The sequence below is a fragment of the Rhea pennata genome, chromosome 13 (assembly GCF_028389875.1).
Source record: "Rhea pennata isolate bPtePen1 chromosome 13, bPtePen1.pri, whole genome shotgun sequence".
NCBI classification, from domain to species: Eukaryota; Metazoa; Chordata; class Aves; order Rheiformes; family Rheidae; genus Rhea; species Rhea pennata.
The window spans coordinates 13,180,603-13,197,249 of NC_084675.1; the positions used below are offsets into that span (position 1 = coordinate 13,180,603).

Here is a 16,647-nt window from a genome sequence, read left to right on the forward strand (position 1 = left end):
CCCCGGTGACCGGCGGCGGCCGGAGGAGGGGCGGGGGCGGCCCCTCCGCGGGGCGCTGCGCGGCGGGGGCCGCCGGGCGGCGGCCGGGCCCGCGGGCGCCCAGCGCGCTGCGCCGGGGCGCGGGAGGCGCCGGCTCTTAACCCGCCCGACCTGCTGGCGGATAGGAGAAGGCGGACCCCGACCCCCCCCCGTCTTCCTCCTCCTCCTCCTCCTCCTCCGGGTTTTTTTTTTTTTTTTTTTTCTCCCGTAACAAACATAAGGGGCTGCGGCGGAGGCGCCGCTGCGCGCCGGCAGCGCCGCGGGGAAGCGGCCGTGGCGCGGGCGGGCGGGCGCGGCTCCACGCCGCGGCTCCACGCCGCTCTCCCGCCGGGGTTTTTTCGGCGAGTCCCGAGCTCCTCCGGCTCCGGCTCTGACTCCGGCAGATGATACTGGCAACTCTGATCTCGCAGTGCCGCCTTCCCATTAAAAACTTGCATATTCAAAACACGGGAAGCGCAGCCAAGGCTAATTCCGTCCGAGCGCCCGGGCACGGCCGCCGGGTGGGAGGTGGCTGCGCGGAGCGGCACGTCGCGGCGGCCGGGGCCCGCCGGCGTCGCCCGCGGAAGGAGCCGGGACCCACGCGGTGCACGAGCGCAGCCGTAAGTGCGATTTCTTCTTTCAGCTTTCGGAGGGGTTGGGAAAGCCCCAATAAGTTGTACAGTAATGTAGCATCCTGTCTGTAGCTGGCTTGCGTTGGGCACAGATTAACAGGCTTACAAATACTGGAGATGCTCATTTTTTGTGTTAAAAGATTACCCTGATATGCATGTATTTTACTGTAAGATTTAAAAGTTGCAGCTCCTCAGAGCATAGGCTGTAAATACAGTATCAGCGAGGGAGAGTGAACGGTGAACCCTAATGGTCTCATAAGTGAAAATCAGAGATGTAGTTGCTAAATCCATTTTGTGCATTAATGATGCTCACCATTTGATGAAAAAACTATCCCTAGTTTATCCCAAGAAAATTTCATTTTGCCAGATGACTGGCTTCTTATCAATTCCTTTCGTGTCCCCGGGATTTTCTCTCCTCCAGGACCAGGCCTGGAGCTCTCGGTGCTGGGGATAACTGCTAAGCTCTTCTTTGGGATTCATGAGCTCCCAAATTAAACTTTTGCTGACACCTGCTACCTAGCCGAGCTGCACAGGCCGGCAGCGTCGCTCACGCTCCTGGAGTTCTGCTGCTGAGCAGAGTAAATTAAAACCAAAAATAAGTGTGAAGTACCCAGGCTGGATTACACAGCAATTGGAGCAGCTCTGTGAAACTGTGGCTGCTGGAAATCTAGTCCAAGTTTGGTTCTAATGGGGCAAACTTTCAACAGCCATCACAGAAAAAAATTAAATCCACGGGGTAGACTGCGACAGAGATTAATAAACATCATCATCAATTAGCTGATGGAATCAAACAGAACAAAATGAGTGTAAACAATAACCTGCCTTCTCCCTCCTACTGCCTTTATTTGTCTGGTGTCAAAGAAATTTTCTGAGCATTCATTTCAAGTGCCAAAAAATTTAGTAAGTGTCATAACATAAGGTCAAGACTTAATTATTTATATGGAGACATCAATCATCATGTGTAGATGATTTATTTATAAATCACCAGAGCTGTAAAATAAAACAGTGAATTCTGATTTTCTTCTGCTAGTTACTGAACGGGAACATGAAAGGTCTGAGCTGCTGCTGAATGACCTTTGCAATCTGTGGAAGTTGCTACATGGGCCCCATATGGAGGAGGGTTTTGATACGCCTCTTAAATCTTGTAACCAAAATGTCACTTGGGAAATTTCATGCATATTTGCTACATCTCAGTAATGAACATTTACTGATTATGGATTATCAGGAGAATTTAGCTTTTTAAACATTATTCAAATTTTTATGTTTATGTAGCTAATAAGACTGAGGAGATCCAGTAACTACTCTTTGCCTTATGGTATTTGAAAAGTATGTCTATGGGCTCAGCTGAGCATCTTCAGAAGCACTTTTAAAATCCTAAAATTGAATTTTTCTGCCTGGGAAAAAAAAATGTATCTGTTCTCAGTATAATGCTCTTTGCTCACAATTAATGCGAAAAATCAATTTGCTAACATGCTTTTTATGTTTCTGCTGATCGCAAACAGGATGGCACTGTAAAAGCTTTTATTGCTATCTGATTAGTCCACAGTGGTGGTAAGTAAGTAGCTGTGGCTAGTACGGTTGCAAAACTCCTGCGTTTAATGCACGGAACAAAGGAAAGAGCAGGAGCTGCTCAGGCTCAGGCATTAACCTGCTCCTGGAGCTGTTCATAGGAGTTTTGCCAACCGCATGAGTAGAAGCAGGATCAGGCCCTTGGGTGCTCCCGTGGGCGAAGGAAGCAATGAAGCGTGCACTGGGTGCCTTCCCAAACCTCCTCCCTCAGCTTTATGCTGAAGGGCTAGTTACAGACAGGGATTCTTGGAGATTTTTCCATTTATCCTGTTAGCAGAAATGGTGCTGCTTATGGATGCGATTGTGTTTCAGGCGGAGAGATGATGAACTTAACTAAGAGTTAATGAAACTGGTTATAAAAAGAAAAAGCAGAGTACAGAAAAAGAGCGCTGGAAAGGAAACGAGCAGCATTAGGAGGGAAAGTTTCTTTCGCTCACCTATCACTAGCTCTTAAAACTCTGTGTACCACAGAACCATAAGGCTCCCCGTTTAAAACAGCGGCTCGGCGGGTGAGGCATATCCCGGGCAGCTTGTGGTCCTCTGAACTTCATGGCAGGCCTCCACTTTGGCAAGAGCAAGTCAATAAGCTCGCCTGCACATCCATTACACTGCTCCCACTGATCTTAAAACAAGACCGTTTATCACCGTGTTTCCCTGGCAGAAATACTCAGATAGTATTTCACTGGGTTTGTAAGAGAGCGTAAACTGTGGGTAAGAGAATGGACGAACTAGCCACTTCAAAAAAAAAAAACCAATTAACACATTAAGGGTCCAGAAAAATTCTTTTTTTTTCCTCCCCATTTTAACCAGTCAATGAGAAAAATCAGAATTTAGGACCCAAATCTGTTACGAGGTGTTCCTCGAGCATCCTGTGCGTGCTGGCCGTAGCATATGAAGAACGGGAGAGGAAAGCGTTTCTTGTGAGCAAGACCAAGCAGCTGCTTGTGCATTTCTATAGTATATTGGGCGCATCTATAGCACTTAGTGTTGCCATAACATTAAATATAAAGAATAACAGGTGACTATATAGTGAAACAAGGCACCAGCAAGGCCAGGTGGGAAACGATTGCCAAAATATTGCAGTAGCCAGGCTGGGCGAAGCACCATGGGATGGTCAACACAACACGATACCCCCAAGTGGCTTTAACCAAAGCCCAGATTAAAGCGCCGCCTTGGCTGCGGCCGGTGCCAGACCGAGTCCTGCACGTGCTTTACGTAAAAGCAGAAAGCTGGAAGTCTGCAAATCCTGCCGGCCGGGCGAGGACGCCCCCGGCTTGGGCGATCGCGTGTCTCGATGCTTTGGTCCCGGCAGACGCTCGTCCAGCGTGGTTACTGCAAACCCAGGCAGGGCGGGGCGAGCGAAGGCCGAGCGGGCCGCGGGTCGGGTCCGGGTCCCGGTCCGGCCCCGAGCCCCTTTCCAGCGCCCCCGGCCCGCGTGCTCGACCGCGCGCCGAGGAAGCAGCCCCGCGCGGGGCTGAGCGCCCGCGAACACCGTGGGGGAATGAAGCCTGGGAAGAGTCCGCGTCCCTAAAGCCCAGGGCTGGAAGCGCCCTCGGTCTCCTCGCAGGGGATTAGGAAGTTTCATTAAACAAACAACAAAACAACTAAAAAACGTGGGGAAAAAATCAGCCCTTTTTCTCCAAAATTGATATTAAAACTTTGCAGATTTAAGAAACCTTTCAGTAACGTTTTGCGGATCGACGGTAATTTGATGCACGGGAGCTCAGCGCTGCGCCAACGCGCTGCCAAAGCGGCGCTAACCAGGCGCTTGGCCCGTCCCTGAGCCCGCGGCCAGCCCGAGGTCCGACGGCCACCGCGCCCCCCGAAACGCACGGCACGGCGCCGCCGCCGCCGCCCGCGCCGGGCTTCGCGCGCGCCCCTGCGATGACCAGCGGCGCGAGCACGGCCCCGCTGGGAGAGCGGCGATCGCTCGCGTTGGCGAAGGCTGCGGGGTCGGTGGCGTGAACCTCCCGAGCACAGCTTGGGCCCTCGAGCGCCCGCCATCTGACGTCCCGTTACACCGAGGAGCTAAGCACAAGTCGCTTTATTTCTTAACAGTTCTTAACCTCCACCAAAGCTGCAGAATATGCTGATACTTGAATTTGGGTCCTTTTTAACTTGACGAATATCTGCAGAGAAATAGTTTTAGAAACGCTGGTTTCTTGCTCCGTTCAGTGTGACCCTCAAATGCAAGAACACTCGCTCTGCAGATCCACAACAGCACTTAGATGGTGACGTGTATAGTTAGATAGAGTCTAACTTCAGGCACCTATATTTAAATATTTGATATAACATGCCTTTATTTTTACATCCTGAAGTGGAGATACTACTTAGCTCAAAGATGATCAATTAATTTTATGTTGCTTTTACATTCTTTAATAGATGTTACATAAATAATTATTTACTACAATAGTTTTTTTGCATGACTAGTCTGCTTAAAAATAGAAACTGTCATGAGCTGAAATAGTGAAATAATTGCGGAAATCTAAAGTGCACATCAGAAGTTAGATTAGTGCAACAGAAGGAAATAAGAGCAACACCGCTATTTCATGTGGGGAAAAAACCACACAGATCTTTGGTTTCTGAAACTTTGAACATCTCATTTCTCAGGATCAAAAAATCCATTTAGGGTAAGACCTATGAAATAAAAGAAAAAATTGTAAAACAGCGCCCTGATCAGACATACGAGTCTGAGGGCGCATGCAGGAGGGGATGCCGTGAAGCTGTTACTCTGTGAAGCTGTTGCAGTTCAGATTGGAGTTCTTCTCTGCGTTTTAGCAGATGCTAAAGGCTCACAGAAACAAGCGCTTATAGCACACAGCCCTCAGTTCCTACAGTCCTGAGACATGTGATTTCTCAGTGAGAGACGTGCTAATCCTGTGCTGATCTGCAGTGATTGAAATGGGTTCGTTCGGAGGTTATCGAAGTACCGGGCTGTACGACAGAGCACGGCGAGGTACTATTGCACGGTCACGTCTCCCAGTGCACGACTTAGCCAACATCCACCAGCTCGAGGGAAAGTTCATTCCTGGCCATCTCTAAGATTTTACAAATACTTGCATCCTTTTCTCCCCCAGCTTTCTCCAAAAGTATACTTTGCCACACTTGCATCCAAAACACCGAAAACAATCAACCCCCCCCCCCTAAAACAACCTCACAACCCCTCACCCACTTCAGGGCCTTTCGTCACCTAAGCGAGCGCCAAAGCGGCAGGATGGCAGCTGGCTCAGCCCTTAATGCCAGTGTTCTTCCTTTGCAGCAAAGGGGGAGGGGATCTGCTTTCAAGCTGCCCCTTCTCCCACAGAGACCGACAATAATATTAATCTCACATCCCTAAATATGGGTTTCTGAGTTAATGTTACAATAGTTGTATGCAGAGATCTTATATTTATGGTGCAGAAAAGACGCGTAGATTTTTTTTAAAAAAAATCTTCAACATCTTAGATCTGAAGTAACTTCCTTTTTTCCTATTTTTTTCTTTCCTTTTTTTTTTCTTTTTTTTTTTTTGGGGGGGGGGTGGAATAGCACTGCCTATATTGTTAAATATCTGTTGCAACTACTGGAGGAGCAGCATATCCCCAGTGCATCAGAGACTGTATTGGCAGCCACTGCCCAGGGAGCTTTCAGCTCACGTGAGGCGCTTCTAATCCTACACTTCATATATGAGGTCTCTGGCACTGATGGCAGTCTGTAAATACCAGCTACAGATAATAAATCATCCCATTTGCCTGCATTGTATTGTTCTAACTACATTGTTATTAACCTTCCTCGCAGCGTTTTTATTGCAGAGTACCAGAATCAGCTGCTTGTTCAACCTTTGGTTTATACTGGGAGATATGTGAGCTTAGATTAATGTCAGGAGTTTATCTGAAGTCTTTGTTAGATTATCAGCATGTTGCTAGCACAGAAATTCATCTGGTTTTCATAAATATTTGATGGTGCTCTATCATCCTCATCATCTTCCTTTTGGGCTGGTGGGAAGAGGCTTCCCTCCGCCCCCGACATGCGATTGCAATTGGTTCCCCAGTTGTCATGGAAAGTCAGTTGGTGATATTTCAATCAGAACGGCCTTACAACAAATCCCATTCAAATTCTCTCTGCAAAGAGTGAAGGTTTCATCCTGCTGCTTGGAGAATGATATGCTAAATGCAGCTTCCCCTGGGCTTGGCTGCAGTCCAGTGCTCTGTAATTTATAGTTCTCCTTCCCGATTCTGGCTGCGACCTTGGCACCCAACGCCGGGAAGATTTCCCAAGTGTGCGCGGCTGCTCCAGCTCTTGGGAGAAATGCCGCGGCGGCGCTCGCTGAGCGCGCGGGGCTGCACGGGCCCCGCCGGCAGCGGCTCCCCGGCGAGCGCACGTGTTTTTGCTCCTTTACTAATACAAGCAAATAATTGAACGTTGTTCTGAAGCGACAGGAGTGATTAGCTGACTTGAAAGCATGACATGCAGTTACAGGAGAGGTTTAAATTATATTAGCCAAAGGCCCTTCCTGTAGAGATAGCCACAAACCAGCTCTAATTGGAGATCTCCAATCAGCTGCTGTGCCGTATGCGTTTATACTGGAAAAGTAACCTGAAAGATCATGTTAATGTGCAATTTTTTAAAAATTGCTTAAATTATGTTTTAACATTATTGCTGTTCTTATTTATAGTCTCAGACTGCAGCTAAGATACTTTGCTGAGAAACGTGCATGTCCATGGCCAGAGGAGCTGACAACCTAGATTGTAACATATGACTTTTTTTTAAATCAGAAAAATTGTGTAATTGAGAGAAGTTATTGCCCCTTGAAGATTACATTCATTATAGATTATAACAAAGATTTATCTTTAGAATGACTATAGTCCCCTTCAGTTAAATAGCTATTTAGAAATACGATCATTTGAGCTTATGCACACAGCTGCAGACTGTCTCAACGAAGTTATTGAATGAAAGCAACTTTGGGATGGCTGTACTGCCCCTTCCCCACTTTCTTCTTCCTTTACTTGCTCCTGATTTTCCAAGGACGTACCTTATGGAAATATTTGTCTCTACTTGCCTATTTCCTTAGGGAAATACTTCTAGAAAGGAAAAGGGTGACTTAAAATTATTGCTACTTTCAAAGTTTAAGATTTGTTATTTCACCAGGAATTTCCAGGGATTTTCAGCACATGAAATGATACAGATTTAGCTTTAAAATCAGGGAAAAAAGCAAAACCTGTTCTTTTTGGTCTGGTGTCCAATAGTTTTAGTGATTGGCATTAGAATAAATGGGCCTCCTCTATAATCCCGTGGCACCCCAGACCTTACATAGATCTCTCCTGAAAATATTTCTGCTATTATCTATTGCAGAATACCTCAGAGAATCATTAATTAATTCTTTGTAAACAAGTATGATACCGAGAAATTCCCTCTGCAAGAAGCTAGCCACTAAGATACCACTAACAAAACATTCATTCACTGTCTGGAGCCCTCCTAAAAGCAGCAATCCTCAGCTGGAGGCACCTTAGTTTTGCTGTTGACAAAACTGAAATTATTAAAACCATATAAAATTGCCTCAGATACTCAGTGTCAATACTATAATGCTTTCTCCTTTACTAGCATGAAAGGACAGACTCGCATTTAAGATCCAGTATTTCCTTTTGCACCATGTGCTCCATCTCCTGAGGGTCTTTCTTCAGTCCCACGAGCAGTGGCCAGGAGGGGCAGGAGCTGGGGACAAGCAGGACAAGTTCTGCCCTCTGCAGTGCCCCGCAGCCCGGGCAGGGTGAGCGGCAGGACCACCGTGCAGCAGCACGCTGCCCCTCGCGGGTACTTTGTTTTAGAGGAATCTCTGGGAGAGGAGCTTCATGCCAAAACAAAAGAGGTCCCTTCCCTGGCACACTGGGTGCCATGCCCGACACTTCCTCCAGGAAAGGCCTCCTCTTCAGAAGGAGTCTCACTCTATCCTGGAAGTTTCCTTGTTCTTTCATTTAAGAAACACAGCCAGAGCTGGCTTTGGAGGTGCCCTGAGAGGCAGCAGTCTCCTCCAGCTTTCTCGGTGTTTCAGGGAGTTCTGGGTATGATTATTTTGCATTGTTCATGCAAGTCTCCAACTACTCATCCTGAAGTGAGTTTGAGACTCGTATAGCACTGCGTATCTGCAAGCCTTGCGGCTGGGCTGCTGAAGGTCTCCTGGCATCTGCCAGCAGGCCAGAAAGGGGGACAAGGAGGACATACTCCCTGTAGGCGTTTGGAGGGGCACAGGAAACGTGGGAGGGAGGAGGCAGGGAGTCAGGTTCAGAGAAGGAGCCCTGCCTCACAGCTCCACTTAACACTGCATGACATTACCTGGAGAACAGACTGGGCCACCAAAAAGTACTTTATCAATCTGCTCCGTCTCTTGCATGATTAAGCCTCTCCCCCCTTTTTTCCATGATATCCCATCTAGCTATTGTCCAAACGTAGCAATGATGCTATATCAGGCACTTTCCCTGTTAGTCCATTAAACTGCCCTGTCCTCCTTCTTCTTCTTTTTTTTTTTTTCTTCCTCCTTTTCCTGGTCAAGGCTTCTTCCCTCCCAATATCTTACCTCAACCTTTTCTTTCTTAGCTTCAAGCCATTGCTCCCTGGCCTACAATTTTCTGAGACTGTGAGTAATTCCTTGCCTTCATTTCTGTTGTTACCTTGAAAGTATTTATAGAGTGTGATCATGTTCCCCTTGAGTCTTCTATTTCACCAGGCTCTATGCGTATGAATTTAGCTTTCTCAGCCTCCTCACACGTTATGGTTTCTAATGCACATACTGTTGCTCTCCTTTGTTTTCATCATCATGTTTGGAAGGTTGGTAACGAGAGATGCAAAGCCATGCTGCTGTGTTTGGCTATTATTTTTATAAATTTACATGCAGTTCCCCCAAATCTGTATTTTCTTACCCTGAGGGGCTATTTTTGTTCATATTGGTTTAATTTACAAAATGCCTCTCTCCTTTCCAAGTTTAATTTTGCAAATGAAAGTATACCAAAAATCTGTTTTGTTGCCACGGTATAAACAGAAGTAAGGCTAAAGAACACATCTGGAAGTAAAGACCCCTAAGGTCAATTTTAGCTGCAGAAACTGCCCAAATTAGGTGTGGCCTTCTCCATATTTCAGCTCCTTGCCTGGGAGGAAGAACTACCTCCAGGACCATGGCTGTACCCAGCCCAAGAACCTCTTTCCCTGCCATTTTGAAATGTAAAATTGGCTACCATCCTCCATCAGAGGTTTCCCGTGGTTTCCTTACGCTTTACAGCTAGCCAAGAGACTGACCTTCTGTCCCCTGGGAAATTCCAATGTTTTGGAACTCCAATTTAAGATTAAAAGCCTTCATTCTAAAACTTTCAATGAATTACTAAATTAAGATGGCACTAGCCAGGTGACATCTTCCATGATGCAGCACCATCTCTTTTAAGCTTGATTCTTTCTAAAAGCCTGTGCCAAACCTACAAAGCTGCAGGAAAGCCACAGGAAAAGGTGGTATCACATCATGGAAAAGGAGGGCCACACCTGGGAGTGAGACCTTTGTATGGGCAAAGAATTACAGTTCCCACAGGGTAACAGGTAGGTTGAGATAGAGGGATAAATTTGAACCTAAATTTGTAGAGTTAGACTACATTAAAATTTCTAACAAAAATCAAAGTACTAGAAATTAAGAGCAAACCCTTTCACCGTAGCAGGTGTTCTTTTGTGGCCATAGCCAGGATTAGATTTCAGCACACTTCCCATCTGCGCTGATGCCGAAGTAGGAGTTGACACTAATGATGTCCCTTGCAGGGCAGAATAATCTATCAAACCAACCAACACTTCTACAACTTTTTCCTTTACTTCTCCATCATTCTGCACCAGTCCCATTTTACCTAGCTGTGTTATTTGAAACAAAATTGTATTTTTGTTCTGTGCATGTATGAGATTTGCAATTAGTCTTAGTTCTGAAAGATAAGAAAAAAAATCTATTAGTAATATTGGGTTTAAAGTAACTCTTAGTTCTAAGTTTATTTGAGAAAAACTCCAATAACTAATATCAATTCATATAAGGACTAGTATCATAGAGCATACAACCAAGAATAGAAGAAGAGTTTCCATCTTCATCCTGCACAAATATTGATTCAGAGCAATGCTACAATATTTTACCACTACTTACTTCATTTCAGAAGAGATGTGGCAAACTTAGTAAGACAGTAGGAAATGAACTACTAACACTTGCAGTGCTTGTTCCTAAAGAACTGACCTATTTGAATAATTAATTTTGGTTCACCCACTGAACAGAAAAAATAGTGAGGGAAAGAATTGCTTCAGGTGTCGAGAGACAAGTGTTTCATTTTTATCACTGAAACAGAAATATTCAATATCAAAGAGGTTTTTTGCTTAAAAGCATCAGTATGAAATGTTTGCCTTTTTTAGCTCAGAGAATTTCGTAAGATACTTAATCAGTTGCCACCCCCCCCTTTTTTTTTTTTTTTTTTTTTTTTTACAAAAAATCAGTTTCATACACGGAAGTTTTGTACATAAAAAATTTCTGCGTGCTTTAAATAAGAACAACAAGAAGTTTTAATCTCCTGCCTCTCAGAGAATAAGTGTTTTTAATGGACACTGAAATACGCTATGGAAATAGACTACTGCTTCTACCTTTTAGTTAATTATTAAATTCAAAATGTTTGAAATATGTATCGTAAGTTGACTTTATTTTAACTTTCTCAGCAGAGACATTGACAGCTCCTGGATGATACTGCACTGAACTGTCCTCTTTAATGACACTTTCTTTTTAATAATTATTGATCTGCAGAAATCTGTCACTTTCTAAATAGGAGCTCATCACTCCCATTGCTTGGGAGCTCTCTGTCAAGGGCTTAGCATGGCACAAACTATCTTTAGCTGTGAAAGTTTGCCATGTAATCACATGATACACTGGATATGATTTGGATCCTAATTTTTTGTGGCTGTTCTAAATACAGCAGTGTACCAAAACACCACTGTTTTTGTTTCTGTGTGCTGACAGCATTCAGAAGAGGAAAGGTAAAACCTTATGATGGAATATGAACAAAATAGTTGAGAAAGTCTGGGCCTAAGAACAGGAACATTCTGTCTCTATTTTCACCTTTTTGAGCCCTAAGTGTCATCTAATTTTCTCTAGTTGTTATTCAGACTTCCCCTTTTCAGAATTTCCAGTTCCTAGTCCAATGGGAACCTGAAGGTTTCTGTGGTCCTTCACTGGGAGACAGGGGTATCTTAGCCCGGGCAAGCACGAATGGAAATGAACCCGAGACCTATCTGCCAAAGTTTGCCCTGATCTAAAACCTGGAGAATAAACCGTGCTTTTGGCTTATTCAGTAAAGAGGGGCCTTGCGAGAGGCAGGAGGCAAAGGAGCAGGAGGGAAAGCCTCGGGAGCGCACGGCCCGCAGGAGGACTTTGCGCGATTGGCTCCGCTTTTGCAGCCTTCCCATCACTGGGCACTGCTCTCTCAGCAGTCTATCCTGTATCCCCCTCGTAGGTGCTAAACTGACTTCAAAATACACAAAACCGAATCAGGGCAGGACAGCGCAGTGTGCAACCACTAAAAGAGAATCGTATAGAGAGTGGAGGGTGGCCTGGCCGTGAAAGGCTGTTTTGGAAGGGACTGGGGACAAGAGGGAAGTTGGTGAGCAGAGAAAGCAGATGCAGAGGACAAATACCAGCATAACTCCTCAGACAAGCCATTACCAAGGAATCTTGTGCCGCTTCCTAGTGGCAGGAGCAGGGCATTTCATCCATCTCCACAGCCTGGACCTTTGATCAGCAGAGCAAAGCCTTGCTTTTCCTTTCTACTGCCCTAGGTCTTGTCTTAAAGTCATCTCTAATGGTATGAAAGCAAACACCTGCTGGAAATTAAGTCATAACCTGTGCTGTAAGAGCACACTTTAAGCCATGAATTTCTGACATTGCAAAGTGTTGTCTCAGGGGGTCTGGTGCTAAGGAGCAACTTTATCTTCCAGCTGTTGTACAGAGGCTTATGGGACGTAATCCTCCTCTTTTTCTCCTCTTCACTGCTCTTGTTTACTACTATGGGAAGAGAAGACATCAGTACTGTAGTGTGACTTCTTTCCTCCCCTAGGGAAGGGAGATGGGGAAGAAAAGGACAGCTGATCCTTTTCTGAGCATCCTCTGGATTAGGGGAGGAGAGTCCTTTAGGATCCACTTAGAGACCATTGCTGGATTTATTCCTTATCCTCGTGATTTCCAGCCATTTTCACGTATTCCCGCTCCCTTAGGAAGGCACTGTTCAGACACACAATTTGTTTTTTCCTGTTCCTTCACTCAGTGTCTCACAGAGAAAGAGAAAGGTTTGATTCTTACACCTCCAACCCTTCTCATCTTGCAAGCTGTACCCTGATCTCATTCTCCTCCTCTACACATACAGGCATGGTGTATCTTAGTAATACTGTTTCTCTGGAAAGCTTTAGGTCAGGCTACAATGCTGTTTGTAAAGACAACAAATGCAAGAAAATCTTTCTCCTAGGAAAGGATAAACAAGATGACCCATGTGCTTTTATGTGTCACTACTATCTTTGTTTCTATTAAGGAATAAACCACTAGACAAGGAGGAGGGTTTAATGCTTTGACTGTAGTGATGGATACTACCTAAAAGCCTAACTTAGTTCATCTCCTCATTGCCTTATAAGGGGGAGTACGGTGCACCCAGCAAAATAGCCGTGTTTATCTTCTGCGCACAATCTGTAGAGTATAGCTTATTTCCCATGAAGGATATCCAGGATTGCAAAGATGCTTCACTCGGATGGCTAAGGTATTGAAGATCTTTCTAAACTTGGAGGGCGATTGTTTTCCTTTCTGTACTTCAGCATTGGCAGACATATTTCACTTCAGAACGAGTTCTTTACACCTGTGTACAGCCTGCACAGCCCCCGTAAGCACGACGGCGTAACAAGGAAGGAGATTTCAGGAAGGGAGCAAGGTGAACTCCTGACAGCAGAGAGGATGGATGGGAGGTCCTCACCAAACTCTGCTGTTAGGGCTCCATCCGAAGTATGGTAGGAGTCTCACAGGTCCATCTGCTGCTATACCACTGCCTGCATCTCATCAGCATCAGGCTACCAGACAGTCTCATGCATTTGCTTTTTAACACAACTCAGCAAAAAATATTTTATGTGGCTTTAACAAAGGGAGGTGAAGATGATTTTAGTTTGTAAATCTGAAGGTGGCTAGTGGATGTTTATACTGCCCAGATTGAGAAATGCCAAAGAAAACAAGATGTCTAGACCCTACAGCACCTTGTTCCCTACTGCCACCCCGTGAAGTAAAACCCCAGAGTATCATAGAACAATTTTCTTCTGCTGTTAATCCTTCAACACTATATGAAATTCTTTAACATTACTTCTTCTTTGTCTTTCCCTTTCTTGTTTATCAGAGCAGAAGAGGCTTGACTTAAACCCCATGGTAGTCATCGAACATCTCTGCCTCAAAGGATCACACTGTCATCAAGATTTAATGTTTCATTAATAGTTCTTTATTATTTTTGTGCTATTCTAAAAGGTTTTAACTCTCATTTTATGTATTCATTGAGTTGTTTGAAGTGAAGGGACTGTCAACCTCCATTGCCTTACTAAAAGGAAAGCGAGCTGGCTGCTATTACCATGCAGGCTAGACTGAACAGTGTCTTTTAGCCAGATGTAAACCCACAATTATAAATCACCATGGAATCACCTGCTCCTTTTGATTTATTGCCATAACACTTCTCATACAAATATACTGACCAGAACAGGAAATTTAGGGGTTAAAAGGTATATTTTCTGTCACTTAGACAGCAAACATATTTCCTTAAGCACCATTAGCATTAGAAGTTGGAAGAATGTCTCTGAGCAAGAGCTGCTCGCAAAAGGAAAAGGAGAGAGTGCCAGACTGATGCACAGCAGAGGAATAAAAAACCTGCTGCATTGCATAACTGTGTAGGCCTGTATAATTTCTGCACATTGGGATGTACCACATGTGCAGTTGTGTTCATCTAATGTATAAATAGTATCCAGTGCTTCAAGGAGAAGGACTGTCCTGGGAACTACAGGGCAATCTGAGTTTTAGCTCCTACTTTTCCATAGACTTCTGTGGTATTTTCTGCAAGTCATTTAATTTCATTGCACCTAAGTCTCTTCATCTGTAAAATAAATCCTTCGAATACAATTGGATCAGCTTCATACAGCAAATTACATCTGATGCTGAATCATGTCTTTTATCTCTCTCTGTCTGCTTATTTTTTATTGTGAGCTCCTCAGGGCAAAGACTATCATTTGGAGTCTCATATATAATAAAAGTGTCTTTAGCACAGCAGAACCCCATTCTCAGGGGCTGGAAACTTACTGTAATAAAAATAAATGTGATCAGCTACTGGAATTAAAACAAAGCATTCAAACCAAAGAAAATCGGTACTTATGTCCTTCTCACAAATATACTGGCTTTGAAAGAGATATATACTATTTAGGTGCATCCTTGGGCAAGTATAAAACCCTGAATACACTTTAGGCTTTGGCCAACTAGAAATGTAAAAAAAAAAGAAAATTGCAAGATAGGGAACGTAGCACTCAACAGTTCACCAGCCTAGCAAGAGACTGTTCCTGAACCCCAACTTTGCACCGTAGGAACGAGTTGCCTCATCTAAAGACACCCAAGCTGGAAAGAATTTAAAAAAGGATTTTCCTAATGATACAGACATATGGAGGATTATCTAGAAAAGAGACTAGGTAACAGCAACAGGCCTCCATGTCCCTAGAAGGGCTCAGGCCAGGGCAACCTGCCAGGTTTTGCTAAGTGTGCACATAACATGGATAGATACAAGCTAAAAACCACAACAGAACTAAACCAGACCCTGTGTATATCTCCACATAGTGCTTTCTTAGAAAAGAGAGGCTAAAATCTTGTCTGAAACCATCTCCTGCTACAAACACAGAATATAGATACAACCTGAACAGATACATGACGGGTATTTGGTCTGCTGAGCTGTTTCAGAGCACATTCATTATAAAGCTGAGCTAAGAGGTCCTGGGTTGTGGTGTTGAAATCAGTCCCTGCAGTCTGACCACCACCTCTCTACTCAGGCAAAACTTGGAGAGTCTTCCGTCAGAGTTCGGTTGTAAGTCATGAGCACAGAGCTGAGCTCTAATGATAGGTTCATGAACATTGCTCATTATTCTTCATACATATTAAACTCATTTTGTTCACAGAAGAGGTCTCTGGGGTCAGCAAACGCTTCATGATGCTCATTCTCTTTAATGGTATTAACACCTTATGCGGCAGTCATTTCTGCTTGCTGTGCCTACGTTTTAAAGAACATTGTTTTCTCTAGAAAAACATTCAGTTCTTGCAATCAGTGCTCGTTTTTATAAATTAAGGCATAAATTGTGCCAAATTGTTCTCCTCTTATTTCCTCTTCCAGCATTTTTCGCAGTGTAGCGTATGTTACTCTCTGTATGTCTACTGCGTGCTTTACAGGAAAATGAAATCATTACACACAACACAAATTAGTAGACCTCTTTCATAATCACACACTCTTAATTGGCGCGTAAGCACTAAGATCACTGTAATACATGCAGTAAAATGTCTCTGACTCATTTTTTTTCCTCCCAGGTTTAAAGGTCAACAAGAATATTTTTCTTTAATTTGACAGGCGCACAAGAAATAATGCAAGACTCATTTATGGTCAGGTAATGCACAAAGAAATCTATAAATCAAGCTAAGGGGAATATTAGATCATGCTCATATCTGAACCCATCTGGCTTAGTTCACAGAGGAATCAATATGAGGCAGAGAGCTCAGTATTACCAGTGATTTATGCTCTTGCATCTAAGGGGAGAAACATTTGCAATTTTTAAGTCCCTTCATCTCCTCCTGAAACAATAGGATATGAAAAAGCAGCTACAACTGGCTATTACAGCACATACATTAGATAAGTAATTTGCTGACAGGTTGCAGCTGCTGGAGGAAGGGGCATTTCAAATGTTTCATTCCACTTAGTGACTCAGCACTTCTCTTTAAGCGCTATTTTGATTTTCCTTCCCCCAAGGTACTGTCAGTAGGAAGCTGTTAAGAAATAAAATTAGCCCGATTTCCACGTGTTTGCTTCTTGCACGTGAATGGGGATTCACAGCTCTCAGCTGTCTGACAGAAAATATCGAGTATTATCTGTAACGCACAGATTTCTTTCATTGTTTCCTTTCAGTTACTACTTCCACCACCAAACCCCACACCTACCCCGACACGCGGCCAAGCGCTAATCCTACGCCCTCCCGTAGTAGGCACGCAAGCTTCTGATCACTCTGCGAACATCTAGGGTTTACGTGAAAGCTTTCCGCGCGGATAGCGCATCTCTCAACTAGGTGACTCTCCCGTCGGCCTCCGGTTCGGCCTCCCCAGGAGGCAGGGTGAGAAGCGCCGGGTCGCGCCGCGGCTCCGTGC

General features: G+C 44.5%; 1 protein-coding gene across 1 annotated transcript in view; it reads left to right on the forward strand.

Annotated features, from left to right (window-relative positions):
- The first annotated feature begins 295 nt into the window (after nt 1–295).
- The window catches only part of CHST8 (carbohydrate sulfotransferase 8), a 174,925-nt gene continuing 158,573 nt past the window's right edge, over nt 296–16,647 (forward strand). Inside the window, exon 1 of the mRNA XM_062586470.1 lies at nt 296–638. The gene's annotated coding sequence lies outside the window, so the exon portion shown is untranslated. The remainder of the gene's footprint in view (nt 639–16,647) is intronic.